Source organism: Labrus mixtus, chromosome 24 (assembly GCF_963584025.1).
Source record: "Labrus mixtus chromosome 24, fLabMix1.1, whole genome shotgun sequence".
Classification (NCBI taxonomy): Eukaryota; Metazoa; Chordata; class Actinopteri; order Labriformes; family Labridae; genus Labrus; species Labrus mixtus.
Genome location: NC_083635.1, coordinates 9,630,802 through 9,649,956, shown reverse-complemented (window position 1 = coordinate 9,649,956; position 19,155 = coordinate 9,630,802). Strand labels below are relative to the sequence as shown.

Below are 19,155 nucleotides of genomic sequence, written 5' to 3'. Positions count from 1 at the left end.
AAAACTTCCTCAGCAATCCAGCAACACACAGCTAATTCTTCCACCACACAATCAATGATTACACAGTTAAAAATGCAATCCATGTCGTCCTCACTCAGACCCCTCTCCTTCTACAACATCCATCCACACACATCTCAATCATACACAAACACAGACTATGAAGACTGACAACAAACAGCTGATGACTTCAACAACAAACATAGGATAACCTTTATTTTCACTTCACTGGGCCCACAACTCATACAGGCCTTAAATCACCCACACAATCATCCTGCACCACTTTCCACAACTCCTTCACCTCACACACTCACACTGACTAACATAACACTAACACACAAACACCTTCACATCAAAACTTCTAACTAAAGACCAACATATAAAACTTCACATGCAAAATCAAATTACTGAAGTCAACCTCAGAATAAATATGTTCAACTCACCATTTATACCAACACCCAATCACTGCACATCAGCATTTCTTCCTGCAGAAGACAATAAAACACCTTCACATGTCACAATCACATTCAAATATCTGCAACATCATCAACATCACAACTTACTACAACTGATATATACAACTCACACCAAACACTCAAACTAAACACCAAGAAGTAAACCTCATGATGCAATACACAACTCACCATTCATGTTCTCACTTTACCAGCTGAATGTCAACCACTGTCCCAGTTACATCACAATGTTCACACCTGTCAATACAAAAACATATCTCAAGCACAGCTCACCCACCAACCAACACAACTGCTCATTATCATGGACACACATTCAATGCACACTGTTGTCACAATAAACACACAAATTCTCTACATATCACACAATCACCCCAACACTCACATATTAATGATCACCAGTAATCAGCCATCATGCATGACCCTGACATTTCTAAATCCCTCTTAGTACTCAAACATCTCCTCTACATACAACTGGAATCAAACCACACTTCAACTATCTTCTTTTGTCCCCTTCAATCTACAAATATAGATCAACTTCACATCTCTGTGACATGCAGACTGACCTACAGCAGCCCAGCACATAAAGACTCTCCAAAAAATAAATCACTCTCAGACACACAAATATCACAGAACAATAAATATCACAAATACTCACCACACTTCACAAAACACTACCACTTTCAACTCTGCTTCACAAACATCCTTTTTAACATCAGGAAAAGTCACATCCTACACCATCACCATGTCCTTCACCTTCAACCCAACAAACCCCATGTCTGACCCACCTCTGCTCTCAGACAGTACAAACATACTCACAGCCTCACATCAACCCTGCAGCAAAACCACACCAACACAGACACCAAACGAAGAAACAACATTTTCTGTATGTAGCTTTTCATTACTACATTCTTTTACTACAGCTCCACAGTACATATCTGTAACTTACTTTAACAGAAAACACTTCCTTTCTTCATTACAACATACCCTTCTATTACTCCCCATTTCTCTTTCTCCCTTTTTCACTCCCATAAAACTAAACAAACTTCATTTGACCCCTGTCACCACCTACACCTCTTTTTTCTCTGAGCACCACCGTCTTTTTTTCTATATTGTTTTCACTCACTCTACAGCACTCACAGCAGCAGACGACCACCCACAAAAAACTCCACACCTATTCTCGTCGTCTCATCTCTACTTCTCATCCTCATGCAATCAATCTTTCAAATTAAAAGACTTGATCTTTCTTTTGTATTTCATAGGCTGACACACAAACCACTTCTTCATCTGCTGCTTCACTTTGTCACTCAGCTGACTGTTCTATCATCTCCTCATCCTGTGAATTATCACAAGACAAGAACATCAAGTAATAATAAGAAAACGGAAAATGAAACTATTTCTATTTACTTTCAATCTTTAACTATCTTATCTTCAAACTGTGCTTCTAATGCTTTGTGTTTTCTTTCACTTTACTCTCATCTTCTCATCCAGCTGTTTCTACAGGTTCCTCATGTCCTCCTCATCCACCCACTTGCACCTTATTGATGATAAGACTGTTGTCATTTGGCTCCATCCTCTTCTGACCTTTCAACTTCAGCTTCTCCTCCTCAGGAACATCCTCTCCTGAAACACACAACAATACTGAACTACTATTCACAATACACAAGTACATCAAAATTGTACTTCAGTACAGTTTTTTCATGAATCTACTTTCTCACTTTCCAAAATGACACATAGCAATTAATGACCATTATTGTAACACTCACTTTCTCAACTTCAACTCCACATGATGTCTCCATCCTCTCCAAACCCAAATCCTCCACCAGCCACAAACTCCATACCAGCAAGGAACACTCAATACTCAACCTCCCTCATTCTGCCTGACATACTCTCCTCTGTGGCACCACCTTCTGCACAACAACATCCACCTCTTCCCCAACACACATAAATAACACAGTAGCTCTGTCACTCCTTCAATTCACCAAAATTCAATGATTTTTCCACACTGTCTCATACTTACTACTACAAAATGCACTGTCCAACCAGCAACCCACACTCCACCCTGCACAGCCTGCTTCTGCACATTCACTCCCTTCAACAAGGGCACCACTGACAGATGCATGCTCACTCACTTTCCTCTCACAATGACATACAAATAAACTATTTTTTAACATGTTCCTGACCTTTACAATAATGACTGACAATAAAAAAATCTGCAACACATAAATAACACAATACCTCTGTCACTCATTCAATTCACCAAAATAAAATGACTTTTCCCCCAGTTCCGCATACTTACTCCTACTGTCAATTTACACTTCAGGAACACCAGCTGTTTAACATAAAACTACATTATTCTTTTTATATCTATTACATATCATTAGTCAACAGCTAATATTACTTCTCTAAATAAAGACTAAATAAGTGAGTCTAAACATCTATAACACCAAAAACCTGTTATATAAAACATTAACAAAACTTTGACTCTCCTACCTGAGCAACAACACATCCACCAACACAGAATCCTCCTCTAACATGTCAACAGACTTCCTGTTGGACAACAAAAACTAATTTTACTTCAAGTTCATCAAAATATGTGTCATTCTTTCTTTTCCCCATCAGATAAACTCCTGCAACTTTTGCTTTCCTCTTTGGCTCGCCGCACACCTCATCCTCCAACTCGTTACCATAGAAACTCTCTCTATACAGTCCTCCATCAAATCTCCCTCCTGTATCTGTCTCATCTACACTTTCAACCCCTTCTCCTCCATATCTGTCACTGCTTCCCTTCCACTGTTATACAATCTGGAGCCCTCAGACCAGTGTATTTTAATCCTCATCACCACCATCTAAAATTTGATCCCCTTTTCCTTCAGCACCTTCTTTATTTCGGACTACCACTTCCATAACCATGGTCAAAAAATATTGCTTTGTCATCAACTTTCATGCACTTTTCCCATACTTTCTTAACAAGCATTTCCTTTCTTTCCAATGACACAAAATTCACAATTATACATCACAATCTTGCTCCAGCTCACACTCTCCCCACCACCACTCTGTGCACCCGTTCAATCTGCAGCCAACTTTCCTCACCCAGGCCCAATTCTATAAATTCTGAACCCTGTCACCACCTACACCTCTTTTTTCTCTGAGCACCACCATCTTTTTTCAATATTGTTTTCAGTGACTCTACAGCACTCACATCAGCAAACCACCATCCACAAAAAACTCCACATCTATTCTCATCATCTGGTCTCTACTCATCTGGTCTCTACTCGTCATCCTCATGAAATCCATCTTTAAAATGAAAATACTTCATATTTCTTCTGTATTTCATAGGCTGACACACAAACCTTCTTCATCTCCTCCTTCACTTTCTCAGCCAGCTGTCTTCTTTCATCTCATCATCCTGTAAATTATTACAATAAAACAACATCAATTAATAAAAACAACTCAGAAAACTCTTTGTATTTACTTTGAATCTTTAACCAGTTTGTCTTCAAAATGTGCTTCTAATGTTGTGTCTTCTCTTTCACTTTACTCTCACCTTCTCATCCAGCTGTTTGTACAGGTTCCTCATGTCCTCCTCTTCCAGCCACCAGCAGGTTATGTATGATCAGTGTTGTGATTTACCTCAACACTCTTCTGATCTTTGAAGTTCAGCTGCTCCTCCTCAGGAACATCCTCTCCTGAAACACAGAACACCACTGAACTACTTCTGACAATACACAACTACATCAAAATCATACATCACTATACTTCTCGAATAAATGCACTTTCTCACTTTCCAAAAACAACAATAAACTGTCCCAAAGTCACATCACAACTAACTTCATTTTTATTCACTTAGCGTCAAATCATAACAAAACTTATCTCCACACACTTTACAACAACAACAACCCACCTCCACAAACATTAACTTCACTTTTTGGTGCATATTGTTGTGAATTACTGTAAATGTAGTTTTATGTTTTTGAACACTTTTAAGTTAAGCCTGACCAAAACAACAACCTGCTTCTCTGAGCTTCCTTCAACATTTGCTGAATATTTTTCTTACCTATTGTAATACAACTTCATACAATGACTTTATTATAAGCATTTCACTCACATAAACTCAGATTCTTCATTTTATTGGTACAGCTAAATAATGTTGAACCTACATAGCTGCAGCTAACACACATCACAGATACAGGTGTTCAGTGATAAACACTTACCTGACCTGGGACTGTATGAACCTCACTATACATATTTAAAACACTAAATGGTTTTTATTAGGAAACACTCCTTATCACTGCATTTCAAACAACACATCTAAACATGTCTTATCTCAAATGAACAAACATTTTACATGATGCTAATGTTCCTACAAACTTCTAATATTCAAGTTAACACTACCTTTGTTGTAGATGTAAGCATTCTTTTCACATCAGTAAATGTAACAACAATATTATTTCACTTCTCTTTCATAAAATTAACTATTTTCAGTTCATTAATTTAAAATGAGTAATGTACAAAATGTCTCTTTTACTTTTCATGTATTGGAGATTTTTAAATAATCCATATGTACATTTAAAACCTCCTAAATCAAAACTTTTTTCACCATAATCTCAACTTCTTTTTATTATGTGCTCCATGTTTCAGCCTGACATGAACTTTACACCCAGATGTCTTTCTTTCTTCTGTTTTCTGTGTTTGAACTCTGCAGACTACACTCTGTGCTCCAAAGTCAAATAATTTTCTCTGGATTGTAGTTTACATGTTAACAGCTGTTTTATTTACCTTTTCACTTGCTTACTTCTTACCTGCTGTTGTACCTTTTCTGTGTATTTTTCCATCAGTCATAGTTTTCTCTTCTCAGTCTTTAATGTTAATTGTTTTTATCTTTCAGCTGTAGTTTACTTACAGATCTACTTTACAGCTTTCACTGTCTGTTTTCTTTACTTTTCATTTGGAGTCTCTTTAAACATTTTCATTGATTTAACACAAGTCTTAATGTGTCTCATGTTTGTATTACCTCAATATTATCATCTTTAATTCCTGATAGTTGTTTCTTCTTTTTCACATGTCGCTTCGTACTCAGCTGTCTGCATGTTATTGATGATTTCATCTATCTATTGACTTTAGTTTCATTATTATAGCATTACAAGTAAACAAGGGGAGTCTATTAGAAACATATTTATTGGTGGTAGATGCTAACAACACAAACATGACACTCCAAATGAAATAAAACAGACAATGAAACCTGAACCTCATCACAGATGTAACACATCTTTCACTGTGATGCAGAATCAACACAGCAATAGTTTTATTACAATTAAATATTGAACATACATCATGACCTCTGTTCCATCCATTGGGTAGGAGCCCAAATCTTTCTTAATGTTGTTTTATTATGTTCCAGGTACAAGTCTTATAAATATACAAAAAACTGATAATGCTGATAATAAACTTTTAGCTGATCAAAAAGTATTAAGTCAAATGATTAAAATAACTGAGTCTAAACATCTATAAGACCTCAAACCTGGAACATAATAAAACAACATTAAGAAAGCTTTGAGTCTCCTACCTGAGCAGGAAGACGGCCACCGACGAGGGATCCTCCTGGAAGACGTTGATGGAGTTCATGTTGGAGAAGAAAAACACATTTTAGTTCATCAAGTTCATAAAACACAGAAAATGTTTGTGATTATACAACATTTCAATAAATCTGGGTTTCATCATTCACTGTAAATTATCTGTGTTTAACTTCACTTTAACAGTTTTGGATGACACAAACTTAAATTCAAAGTTTAAACATATGATATACAAACATTAAGTATAAGGTCTTAAGAAACATCAAAACAGATTTATATTATAACTTCTACACGTTTCTTTACCTTTAACCTGATTCAACTTTGCAGGAAACAAAATACTCTATACATATATAATATATTTGCAGTTGTAATTGATCTGTGATATTATCATTCAACTTAATATTATCTTTAAATGTTCATCAAGCACATCAAATACATGAAGAGTTATGTTCATATGAAAGTTAATTAAATCAAGGCAACAAACACAAATATTTAAACAACCTTTTTAACTTTTAAATGTTTCCTTTTCATTAATGTGTTTCATCTAAATTACCTCAATGACCTGTAACATGTACTCTTATCAAATATTTTAATCCTTATCAACCAATATTTATAAAATTCATCATTTCAAATAAATCAATACAAAATATTTGTGTTATTTTCATTAAGAAAACCAAACTAAAATAAACTCATTCAATTGATTCAAATGTAAGTTTCTAAACTAAAATGCAGCTTTAATATCAATTATTTACCATACAATGATAATCTTAAATTACTTCAATGACTTACTAAATTAACTGTCACTAATTAAACTTAGAGGTTCTAAATAAATGCCTTTATGTCTGAACTGCGCCCTCTGGTGGTTAGTTGTTGTTACTGCACTTAAATTAATCAGACTGCTGTTTCTTTGACTCAATTAAATACAAAAGGCTGAATTAACAGTTTTTACTTTAAATTAAATCAATTCAGTTTCTTCATATTACTTTACTAAGATGAACATTTAATCTCTGAGCTCTGAACAGTAATGTTTACTAAATCATTTTACCTCTGAGCTGCAGCACAGAGACGACTCTTCACAGTTCACACAGCGATGAAACACCTGCACACACAAACAACAAAATCCACAATTTTCACTTCAACCAACAACTTTCTCCAAAACTTCCATTAAAACCACAAATCCCATTTTAATGAGGCATAAGCACTATGTACCCTAATGTGTTTAATGAAACTAAAATATCACCATAGTTTGTAAAAAACCACCTTACCATTGATGAACTGACGCCCCATGTCAGAATGAAAACATGAGTGTGAGGGAGTGCAGTCTTAAATAAGGAGTAGGCAGGTGAATTCAATCTAATTAATTAGTGACAGAGTGCAAACAACAACCAATCAAGAGAGGAGAGAGTGAGAAACCAGGAAGTGTACTAAAGGAGGTGCAGTAGGAAAAGAGAAGAAGAGAAAGGAAACAAATAGTGATCTTTACTACAAATAGATTTCCTTTCAAACTAATTTAACCATTGTTTAACTAACACCACTTACAAATAATGCCTATTGTGTCTAGTCTGGAAGACGTTAATGTAGTTCATGTCGCAGAAGAAAAACACATTTTACTTCTACTTAATAAAACACAAAATGTTTGTGATTACATAAACCAAGTACATCTAAATTTTACTTCATTACACTTTTTTCTCACTTTCCAAAATGACACACATAGCAATTAATTAACATTATTGGAATGCCCATGTTCTCAACTTCAACTCCACATGATGTCTCCGTCCTCTGCCAGCCCAAATCCTCCACCAGCCACATTCTCCATACCGGCAAGGAAAACTCGATACTCAGCCTCCCTGATTCTGTCTCACAGACTCTCCTCTGTGGCACCACCTTCAGCAAAATGACAGCCCAACCATCCACCTCTTCCTCAACACACATAAAGAACATAATACCTCTGTCACTCCTTCAATTCACCAAAATAAAATGACATTTTCCCCACTATGTCATACTTACTGCTACTGTCAATTTACACTCCACGAACAACAAGTGTTTAACATAAAACTACATTATTATTTTTTAATCTATTACGTATCGTCAATCAACAGCAAATGTTACTACTCTAAATAAAGACTAAATAACTGAGTCTAAACATCCATGACACCTGAAGCCTGGAACATAATAAAACATTAAGAAAGCTTTGAGTCTCCTACCTGAGCAGGAAGACGACCACCGACGAGGGATCCTCCTGGAAGACGTTGATGGAGTTCATGTTGGAGAAGAAAAACACATTTTAGTTCATCAACTTAATAAAACACAAAATGTTTGTGATTATTCAACATTGTGATTATTGGAATAAATCTGGGTTTCATCATTCACTGTAAATTATCTGTGTTTAACTTCACTTTAAAGGTTTTGGATGAAACAAACTTCAATTCAAAGTTTAAATGTAGTAATATAGAAACATTCAGTATAAGGTCTTAAGAAACATCTTTATAACTTTTACAAGTTTCTTTACCTTTAACCTGATCAAGCTTTGCAGGAAAGAAAATGCTCTATACATATAATATATTCAGCGTTTTAATTGATCTGTGCTGTTATCTTTCAACAACAGTTATGATCATATGAAAGTTGATTAAATCAAGGCAACGAACAAGAATATTTAAACAACATTTTTAACTTCTAAATGTTTCCTTTTCATTTATGTTTTATCCAAATTAACGCAATGACCTGTAACATGTACTCTTATCAAATATTTAAATCCTTATCATGCAACATTTATCAAATTCATCAATCAAAACATTTGTGATATTTTCATTAACAAAACAAAAATAAACTCATTAAATTGATTAAAATGTCACTTTCAAAACTCAAATTAACCCTAATTACATAAGGTCTAATGTAAAATGCATCTTCACTATAAATAATTTACCAATGATGACTTTAAATATCCAATTACTTCATTGACTTCCTACATTTACTGTCACTAATTAATCTTATAGGTTCAAACTACATACATTTATCACTTTATGTTGGAACTGCGCCCTCTGGTGGTTAGTTGTTGTTACTGCACTTAAAGAAATTAATCACACTGCTGTTTCTTTGACTCTATTAAATACAGAAGGCTGAATTAACTATTTTTACTGTAAATGACATACATTAAATCTATTGACATTACTTTAGCAAGATCAACATTTAATCTCTGAGCTCTGAACAGTAATGTTTACTAAATCATTTTACCTCTGAGCTGCAGCACAGAGACGACTCTTCAGAGTTCACACAGCGATGAAACACCTGCACACACAAACAACAAAATCCTGAATTTTCAGTTCAACCAAAAACTTCCTCCTAAATTTCCACTAAAACCACAAATCCCATTTTAATGACACATAAGCACTATGTAGCTTAATGTGTCTAATGAAACTCAAATATGACCATACTTTCCTAAACCGCATTACTATTCATTATAAATGTGTACTCCACTATTCCCTTTGCTCCTTTAATGACAACTTTATCAATTACTTTTTTTTAGCACATCAAACTTTACAAATACGCATGAAGACAAAAGCTGTCATTAACTAATTTACATATTACTCAATCAACTTACATTTAACAGTTCCTCTTCCCCCCCCCCCCCCCCCCCCCAGGTCTTCAATCGAATATTACTTCAAATTCATTAAACTTTTCTTTTACAAGCCACTTTCTTTAACTCAGCTTTCCATTGACAAATGCTAAAACGAGCATAATTTCACTAAACTTAGATGTGTTGCTTAGGACAAATTAAAATGCACTACATACAAACTAAAATTACAGTAGCTGATCAAAAAGGATGAAGTCAAATGATTAAAATAAGTGAGTCTAAACATCTATAAGACCTAAAACCTGGAACATAATAAAACAACATTAAGAAAGCTTTGAGTCTCCTACCTGAGCAGGAAGACGACCACCGACGAGGGATCCTCCTGGAAGACGTTGATGGAGTTCATGTTGAAGAAGAAAAACTAATTTTAGTTCATCAACTTCATAAAACACTAAATGTTTGTGATTATTGGAATAAATCTGGGTTTCATCATTCACTGTAAATTATCTGTCTTTAACTTCACTGTAAGGATTTTGGATGACACAAACTTAAATTCAAAGTTTAAACATATAATATACAAACATGACGTATAAGGTCTTAAACATCTCAACAGATTTATATCAGAACTTCTACACGTTTCTTTACCTTTAACCTGATCGAGCTTTGCAGGAAAGAAAATACTTTAGACATGTATATAATATATTCAGAATTTCAATTGATCTGTGATATTATCATTGAACTTAATATTATCTTTAAATGTTCATCAAGCACATCAAATAGATGAAGAGTTATGTTCATATGAAAGTTAATTAAATCAAGGCAACAAAGAATTTTAAAACAACATTTTTTTACTTGTTAATGTTTCCTTTTCATTGACTATTTCATCTAAATTATCTCAATGACCTGTAACATGTACTCTTATCAAATATTTTTATCCTAATCAAGCAATATTCATCAAATTCATCATCTCCAATAAATCAATCTAAATATTTGTGTTATTTTCATTAACAAAATATAACGAAAATAAACTAATTACATTGATTCAACTGTAAGTTTCTAAACTAAAATTAAACCCAATAACATAACGTCTAAAGTAAAATGCAGCTTTCATATAAATTATTTAGCATACAATGATTATCTTAAATTACTTCATTGACTTACAAAATTAACTGTCAATAATTAAACTTATAGGTTCTAAATAAATCCATTTATCACTTTATGTCTGAAGGGCGCCCTCTGGTGGTTAGTTGTTGTTACTGCACTTAAACAAATTAATCACACTGCTGTTTCTTTCACTCAATTAAATACAGAAGGCTGAATTAACAGTTTTTACTTTAAATTAAATAAATGAAGTTTCTTCATATTAGTTTAGTAAGATGAACATTTAATCTCTGAGCTCTGAACAGTAATGTTTACTAAATCATTTTACCTCAGAGCTGCACCACAGAGACGACTCTTCACAGTTCACACAGCCATGAAACACCTGCACACACAAACAACAAAATCCTGAATTTTCACTTCAACCAACAACTTTCTCCAAAATTTCCACTAAAACCACAAATCCCATTTTAATGACACATAAGCACTATGTACCCTAATGTGTCTAATGAAACTTCAATATGACCATAGTTTCCTAAACCGCATTACTATTCATTATAAATGTGTACTCCACTATTCCCTTTGCTCCTTTGATGACAACTTTATCAATTCAAATAAACAATTTTTGCACATAACACTTTACAAATAGGTATGAAGACAAAAGCCATGATTCACTCATTTACATGTTACTCAATCAACTTCAATTTAAGGGTTTCCCCCCCATATCTTCAATCTAATATTACTTCACATTAATACAACTTTTCTTTTACAAGCCACTTTCTTTTACTCAGCTTTCCATTCACAAACCTACTACCAGCATAATTTCACTTTTAACTTGGATGTGTTGCTTAGGACAAATTAAAATGGACTACATATTAACTCAAACAGGAGTAAAAACCAACTTACCATTGATGAACTGACGCCCCATGTGAGCATGAAAACATGAGCGTAAGGGAGTGCAGTCTTAAATAAGGAGTAGGCAGGTGAATTCAATCTAATTAATTAGTGACAGAGTGCAAACAACAACCAATCAAGAGAGGAGAGAGTGACAAACCAGGAAGTGTACTAAAGGAGGTGCAGAAGGAACAAATAGTGATCTTTACTACAAATAGCTTTCCTTTCAAACTAATTTAACCATTTCTAAACTCACACCAGTTACAAATAATGCCTATTGTGTCTACTTTCCCTACATTTTATAAAACAGTAAGCAAAGCGATACATTTGCTGCTACTTCTCCCCAAAATAACACCGACTGACAACATAAGCAGTGTGCATGCACGATGTTCTACTCTTAGTGTTTTAACACTGGAGCAGAGAGACAGTCAAATATATCACCCCTACTGGACAAATCAACAGTACATTCACATTTCATATAAATAACCTGCAGTCATACAAATGACCGTCTACACCTGCTCACTCTGTTAGATACAATAATCCTCAGTGATTAATAATGTTCAACTGTACTGATAAACATAAACATGTAATGTAATATATTGAGGAACACAAAAACAAATAGTCCTCATCGTCTGCTCTCTTCTTCTCGTCTGGTCTCTACTTGTTGTCGTTTTCTCAGTTTGTATACATCTGCTCTCTGACATTTCATTTCCTGATGTCCTTGAATGCATCATAAATAATCAATCTCACATCATCAAAACAACACTTCTACATTATTTTCTTCTCATCAAACTTCACTTTTTACTAATCACCATCACAAAGTTTTCCAGCAAACTTCAGACACCTAAATATGAGTCAATTAAAAACCACACTCACTGCACAGAAACAGACGTCATTAAACACCAACCTCTGCCACCACTGTCATTAAACACAACTAAACAGCTGTTCACTGAAGCTTACATCCACTTTACACTATCACAAAACATCAATATATTCATCACATTTAGTGTCTAAACATCTTTACAAACTTCAAGCCTCTGAGCTTTTATTTTGAAAACAGTAAACACATTCTTACCTTCCTGTGATGCTCCATCTGTGTAACGTTCAGGTGTCACTTCTGTGCACAAAACACTCCTGCAGAGACAATCAGAGGAAACATGAATCACTGCAGCCAGCTGAAGCATTCACTTCACACTGCAGCCACCAGGGGGCAGCATCACACCACGTTTCAGAGTTTCACCTTTTACACTCCAAACTCAATAAAAACAATAAATATATTCTTCTAAATATGTGGCTTTGGATGCACTTTGTTTCTGTTTCCACCAGAGGGCGCTCTGTCTCTGCAGTTATGTGTCAGCGCTCTGCAGATGTGCAGCCATACAGCATGACAGACAAGCTGACAGAACCAACAAAGAACACACAGATACCATCAGTACACTAAAGACAATCACAACTGTTTACAATCTCACCACCAATCACAATCACTCATCTCAAACGGTTGCTATGACACTAATTGACAACTCTTATTATTGCCGTCAGGTCGCTGAGGTGGACGCAGCCGACGGTCACATAAAAGTACACTTTGTTGAGTCTGCCAAATCAAATAATAATCATAAGGAAATCTCAGTAAGTATTAGTCGTTTTAACTTCTAAATAAAATACTTCACAGGATTTTACACAAACTCTCATTTTAGTCAACAAACTCATTTTACACACTGATCCATTTTTGCGTTACCTGTCAGGTAACCAGGTCCACATGCACTTCTTTCAGGAAGTATCCAGACCCCTTCTCTTCTCCTAAAATCATTACATCATCACCTCTACATCCTTTACTCTTTACTTAGTTCAAGCACCTTTAGTAACATGACCACCTTTGCACACCTGGATTGAATCCCAGCAGCAGAAGCCAACCTCTCCAGTAGACACATCTGACACTACTACAACCCAACATCCCTCACACCCACACACAACCATCAGTCTGTGTCGTCCCTCAACAACCAACGCCGTCCTCATTCATGCACAGTCTGCTCCGACCTCCACCTCAGCAGAGAAGAACACAAAGAAACAATCCTTCCTGCAGATTCTCACATTTCTCATTTCTGAGTCAAATCTTCAACCTGCTCTCTGTAAACCGTCTCCACTTGTTACGAAATAAATAAATACACTCTGAACCTCCGTCCGGTTGCATGGGGCCCGTCGAGGGACAGGACGCAGTGGAGCAGGAACGCCTCCTCCTGCATCCTGTGAGGTAAGATCTGTCTCAAGCCATCCGAGTTTAAAATTACATTAAGAAGAAAACGAGACAGAAAAATCATCGTTTAACATCTTCTGGTTCATGAGAGCGAACAGAGTCATCACACACACACACACACACACACACACACACACACACACACACACACACACACACACACACACACACACACACACACACACACACACACACACACACACACACACACACACACACACACACACACACACACACACACACACACACACACACACACACACACACACACACACACACACACACACACACACACACACACACACACACACACACACACACACACACACACACACACAGCAAAAAACTGTCACTAAAACATCTGTAATGCTGATCAGAAAGATCATTAAAAACATGTAGAATCAACAATCATCAAACTACTGAACAATTCCACATCCATCATCGTGTGTGTGTGTGTGTGTGTGTGTGTGTGTGTGTGTGTGTGTCTGTGTGTGTGTGTGTGTGTGTGTGTGTGTGTGTACGTTTGCTCCAGCTGGGCTCAAAGAGCAGAAATCAACTCATCACCTTTTTCTGCTCTCTGCCGTTAATCAAATTATTCTCAAAGTGTCCCCCCCCCCCCCTTAGGAAGAAGAAGAAGCTCACTTCTGGGTTCATGCAGTCATTCTCCCAGGACACACACACACACACACACACACACACACACACACACTCACACACACACACACGAGGTGGTTCATCAGTTCACATCCCCTCAGCGTCTCTTCATACTCTTCATGTATTCACGTCTCTTTACTGTAATCCTATTTATTTACAGTGATCACGGAATGACTTGGATTCACTTTATTTCAATTAAAACCCTAACCCTGGTTCGAGTCCAGCTTCCACGGCATCGGTACCCGGAACCGCTAGGGGGGCAAAGTTCCCCCTGGTGTTTCATGAGTAACATGAGTAGGGGGTTATGAAAAAGAAAATCAAGTGTGTGTCAACTTTTTTTTCCAGACACTTTGTTTTTTTAAGAGTCTTGGATGAAACTTAGTTGAGTGTGTTGCCTTACTACTTATAACCATTCTAATGACTTACTTAAATAAACTACAGACACTGCATACATGATATGTTAACACCAAGAAATGTGGGATACTGTCTGTATCGAGGTCATTCAGGGACTGCTACAGGAACTTTATAAGTTAGGTTGAGGGTTCTTTCTTTAATCTTCAAGCTCTTGTTCTTTTCACTCCTCATTCAATCTGAATCAATCAAACGAGTCGTTGAACGGGACCATCTCTTTGCTCCCTGCAGCTGATGATTCAAACACAATGTTTACATTTTCTTTGCACCAACAAACACAATGAGGTTCCTGAAAATGTTGTGGGCAACACGGACCAAAGCATGACACCGTCACATGTGACTTTTTTTAAATTTGTTCATCCAGCATCACTCACCAAACAGACAAAGTTAGCGCAGTAAATGACCCATTGATGCACACATTTCACTTCTCCTAAAGTCAAAGTCTGTGATCACACACTGTGTTAATAAAGTTCAGAAAATCAAAGCAAGGAAGAACCATTTTAAAACAAGCTTTTTAGTTTCTCTTTAATCTAAACTATCTCAATGAGCTGTAAAATGAAAGCTACTAGGAAAAGATAAACATGCAGATTTAATATAAATAATTTAGCAAACAATGATGTAAGACTCTAATTAATTAAAAGTTATAGATTGAAAATAAATGCATTGTATCGTTTAGAAATCACTTTATTTCTGCAGGAATTTTCTAGTTTTCGGATTAAATTGGTCAGAAAATCTGTTCTCATCTTCATCGAAGTCACAACAATAGACAAACACAGTCTTCTTAAACTAAAACCACACAAACTATTATATGTTTTCACTCCTTATTCAATCTGGTGAATACATGAAAAGAGCAACTAACATCCTGACTCACTCCATACAATATTCTGATTGTATATACTTATATACAGTACATAGTGATACAGGATGGTGCATTCAAAGACCGACCACTAGGGGGAGCCTCATCCTTGTTTATATAGAGAGCTGCCTGAAGGAAGATGAACAGGAATAAAACCTCACTTTGTCATAAAAATGATCATTTGAGGGTAAATATTCCACATTAAAAATAATCTGACCTGATTATAAAGGACTGATTAGTGAACTTTTCAAAGGTAAAAGTTTGATTTAAATCATTATCACTCAAATACAAACAAAGCTGTTCATCCAGAAACAGATGGGTTTCATTTGCATTATAAAGCAGATCTGAGGAAAGTATATATGACACACTTTATGCATTGATGTAACGTAATCTGCAACAATACATCTTCTATATGATCTGTGTGCCTACACATGGAGTGGAAGATTAAATATTCAGCAGCACAGAAGGATATCAGGTTCAAGTTTAAACTTCGAAGTCGACGTTTGTGATTTATTTAAACAATTCAAATCAGGTCTGAGCAGTAAATGTCTGACTCTTTTAGAATCCTGATTAAGAATTAAACTAATTACCAAACATTAGTCTCTGATAAGTTTCTGTTTTCCAGGTACAAGCATACTTGTTCTGCACACTCCTCTTTATCAGCAACACAAAGAGGAGACAGAGAGAGCAAACCGAGCAAGCAGAGAGTCCTCAGTTTGTCTCTTTAGAGAACAATAAGAGCAAATCAACAGTTTGGAGGCAGAGTGATTCAGCCTCAGACAAACAGTACACATGGTTATCCATCGACAGAGGTTGATGTATGGCAGAAACTCTGAGGTAGTATACAGTAACGTTTATTTAAAATATTCCTGTTTACATTCGGAGTCAATATATTTCACTCAAACACGTCTTAATGTGTCTCATCTCAATGTTAGTATCTTTAATTCCTGATACATGTTTCTTAACAGTTGTTTCTTCTTGGTCACATGTAGCTTTAAAGTCAGGTATCTGCATCTTATTCATGACTTAATGTTTGATTTCTCTTTAGTTGCATTACTACATTGTTCAACTTTTTATTATAACATTTAATGTAAACAAGGAGAGTCATGTTAATTGCTGGTAGATGCTAACAACACAAACATGAGACATTAAGACTTTAATGATTTAATGTTAAAGTATCTAAAGAGAATGAAAACAGACAATAAAAACTACTATAACTAAACAAAACACAGCTGAAATATAACCAACAGCACAAAGGACTAAAGCACAAAGCTGAACCTGATCACAGATGTAACACATCTTTCACTGTCATGCAGAATCAACACAGCAGTACTTTTATTACAATTAAATATTGAACAGACATCATGACCTCTGTTCCATCCAGTCCCCTTCCGCCCCACTATCCTCCAGCCCCATTAGATAGGAGCTCAAATCTTTCTTAATATTGTTTCATTATGTTCCAGGTACAAGTCTTATAAATATACAAAAAACTGCTAATATTATGTCACTAACACAAACAATACCCAAGGATTATAAACGATTAGTTTTAGCTGATCAAAAAGGATGAAGTCAAATGATTAAAATAACTGAGTCTGAACATCTATAAGACCTAAAACCTGGAACATAATAAAACAACATTAAGAAAGCTTTGAGTCTCCTACCTGAGCAGGAAGACGACCACCGACGAGGAATCCTCCTGGAAGACGTTGATGGAGTTCATGTTGAAGAAGAAAAACACATTTTAGTTCATCAAGTTCATAAAACACACAAAATGTTTGTGATTATTCAACATTGTGATGATTGGAATAAATTTGGGTTTCATCATTCACTGTAAATTATCTGTGTTTAACTTCACTTTAACGGTTTTGGATGAAGCAAACTTCAATTCAAAGTTTAAACATATAATATAGAAACATTAAGTATAAGGTCTTAAGAAACTTCTTTATATTATAAGTTCTACAAGTTTGTTTACCTTTAACATGATCAAGCTTTGGGGGGGAAACAAAATGCTCTATACATACACATATATATAAAAATAATATATTGAATGTTAATCAAGTACATGAACAGTTATGAGCATATGAAAGTTAATAAAATCAAGACAATTAAGAAGAATTTTAAAACAACCTTTTTAACTTGTAAATGTTTCATTTTAATTCATCTTTAAGCTAAACTAGCTGTAAAATGTACACTTATCAAGTATTTGAATCCTTATCAAATTGATAATGTCAATTAAATAAAAACGTTTATGGTAAAATTAAACTGATTAAAATGTAACTTTGAAAACTGAAATTAAACCTAATAAGAAAAGGTCTAAAGTAAAAATGCAGCTTCCATACAAATCATTTAGTCATGATGATCTTAAATATCCAGTTACTTTATTGACTTACTAAATTAACTGTCAGTAATTAAAGTTAGAGGTTGAAAATAAATGAATTTACCGTTTATATATCACTTTATGTAGAAATGGCGCCCTCTGGTGGTTAGTTGTAAAGTGTAAAATCAATGCATTTCACCTGCACACACCTGTACAAACAAACACAAGAAAATCCACGGCGCAGCGTCCTGACTTCATTTCTCAGACTAACCTCAAAACTGAATGTGAAGAGTTCAGAGTTCACGTACTGTCACCACGTGGGCATCAGGTCAGGATGGAGCCCAACAAGTGAGGTGAATCATACGGGTAACACAAGACACACATGGGATTGAACAGCCATGCTGAAAGACAAAATAAAATTACTTTCTGAAAGGAAATAAAGATAAATAAATTACTTAGGATACATTAAAATGAACTACATCTTAACTAAAACAGGAGTAAAACTCACCTTACCATTAATGAACTGCCGCCCCATGTGAGGATAAAAACATGAGTGTAAGTGAGTTCAGTCTTAAATAAGGAGTAGGCAGGTGAATTCAATCTAATTAATTAGTGACAGAGTGCAAACAACAACCAATCAAGAGAGGAGAGAGTGAGAAACCAGGAAGTGTACTAAAGGAGGTGCAGTAGGAAAACAGAGGAAGAGAAAGGAAACAAATAGTGATCTTTACTACAAATAGCTTTCCTTTCAAACTCATTTCACCATTTTTACATACATTTATTTATATGTATGATGCTTGAAGTGATGGCAGCTGCTCTTTCTCCTGTCAGGCACGTGAGTGAGTAACCATGGTGACTGTCTGTCCGTCATTCAACCATGTCCCGCCCCCTCTATGAATAGAACTCTTCTTTCTGTCAAACTTACTTTGATGATTCAGTCAGCTGGATGAACACATTCTGTTTTATGTTTGATTTAAAAACCAGAGTTAGCCCAATAATGTCATAAAAAAAAAACAACAGAGCCTATAAAACATTTAACACAAAAACATGAGAATAACTGCAC

At 35.4% G+C, this 19,155-nt stretch overlaps 1 long non-coding RNA gene across 1 annotated transcript; it reads right to left on the bottom strand.

Annotated features, from left to right (window-relative positions):
- Positions 1-5,823: 5,823 nt before the first annotated feature.
- Positions 5,824-18,866, bottom strand: LOC132959701 (uncharacterized). The gene is made up of 3 exons (XR_009667071.1): positions 18,606-18,866; positions 18,217-18,291; positions 5,824-6,068 (listed from the first exon to the last, which is right to left on the bottom strand). It is a non-coding gene; the product is annotated as an uncharacterized LOC132959701 (long non-coding RNA).
- Between the last annotated feature and the right edge of the window lie 289 nt (positions 18,867-19,155).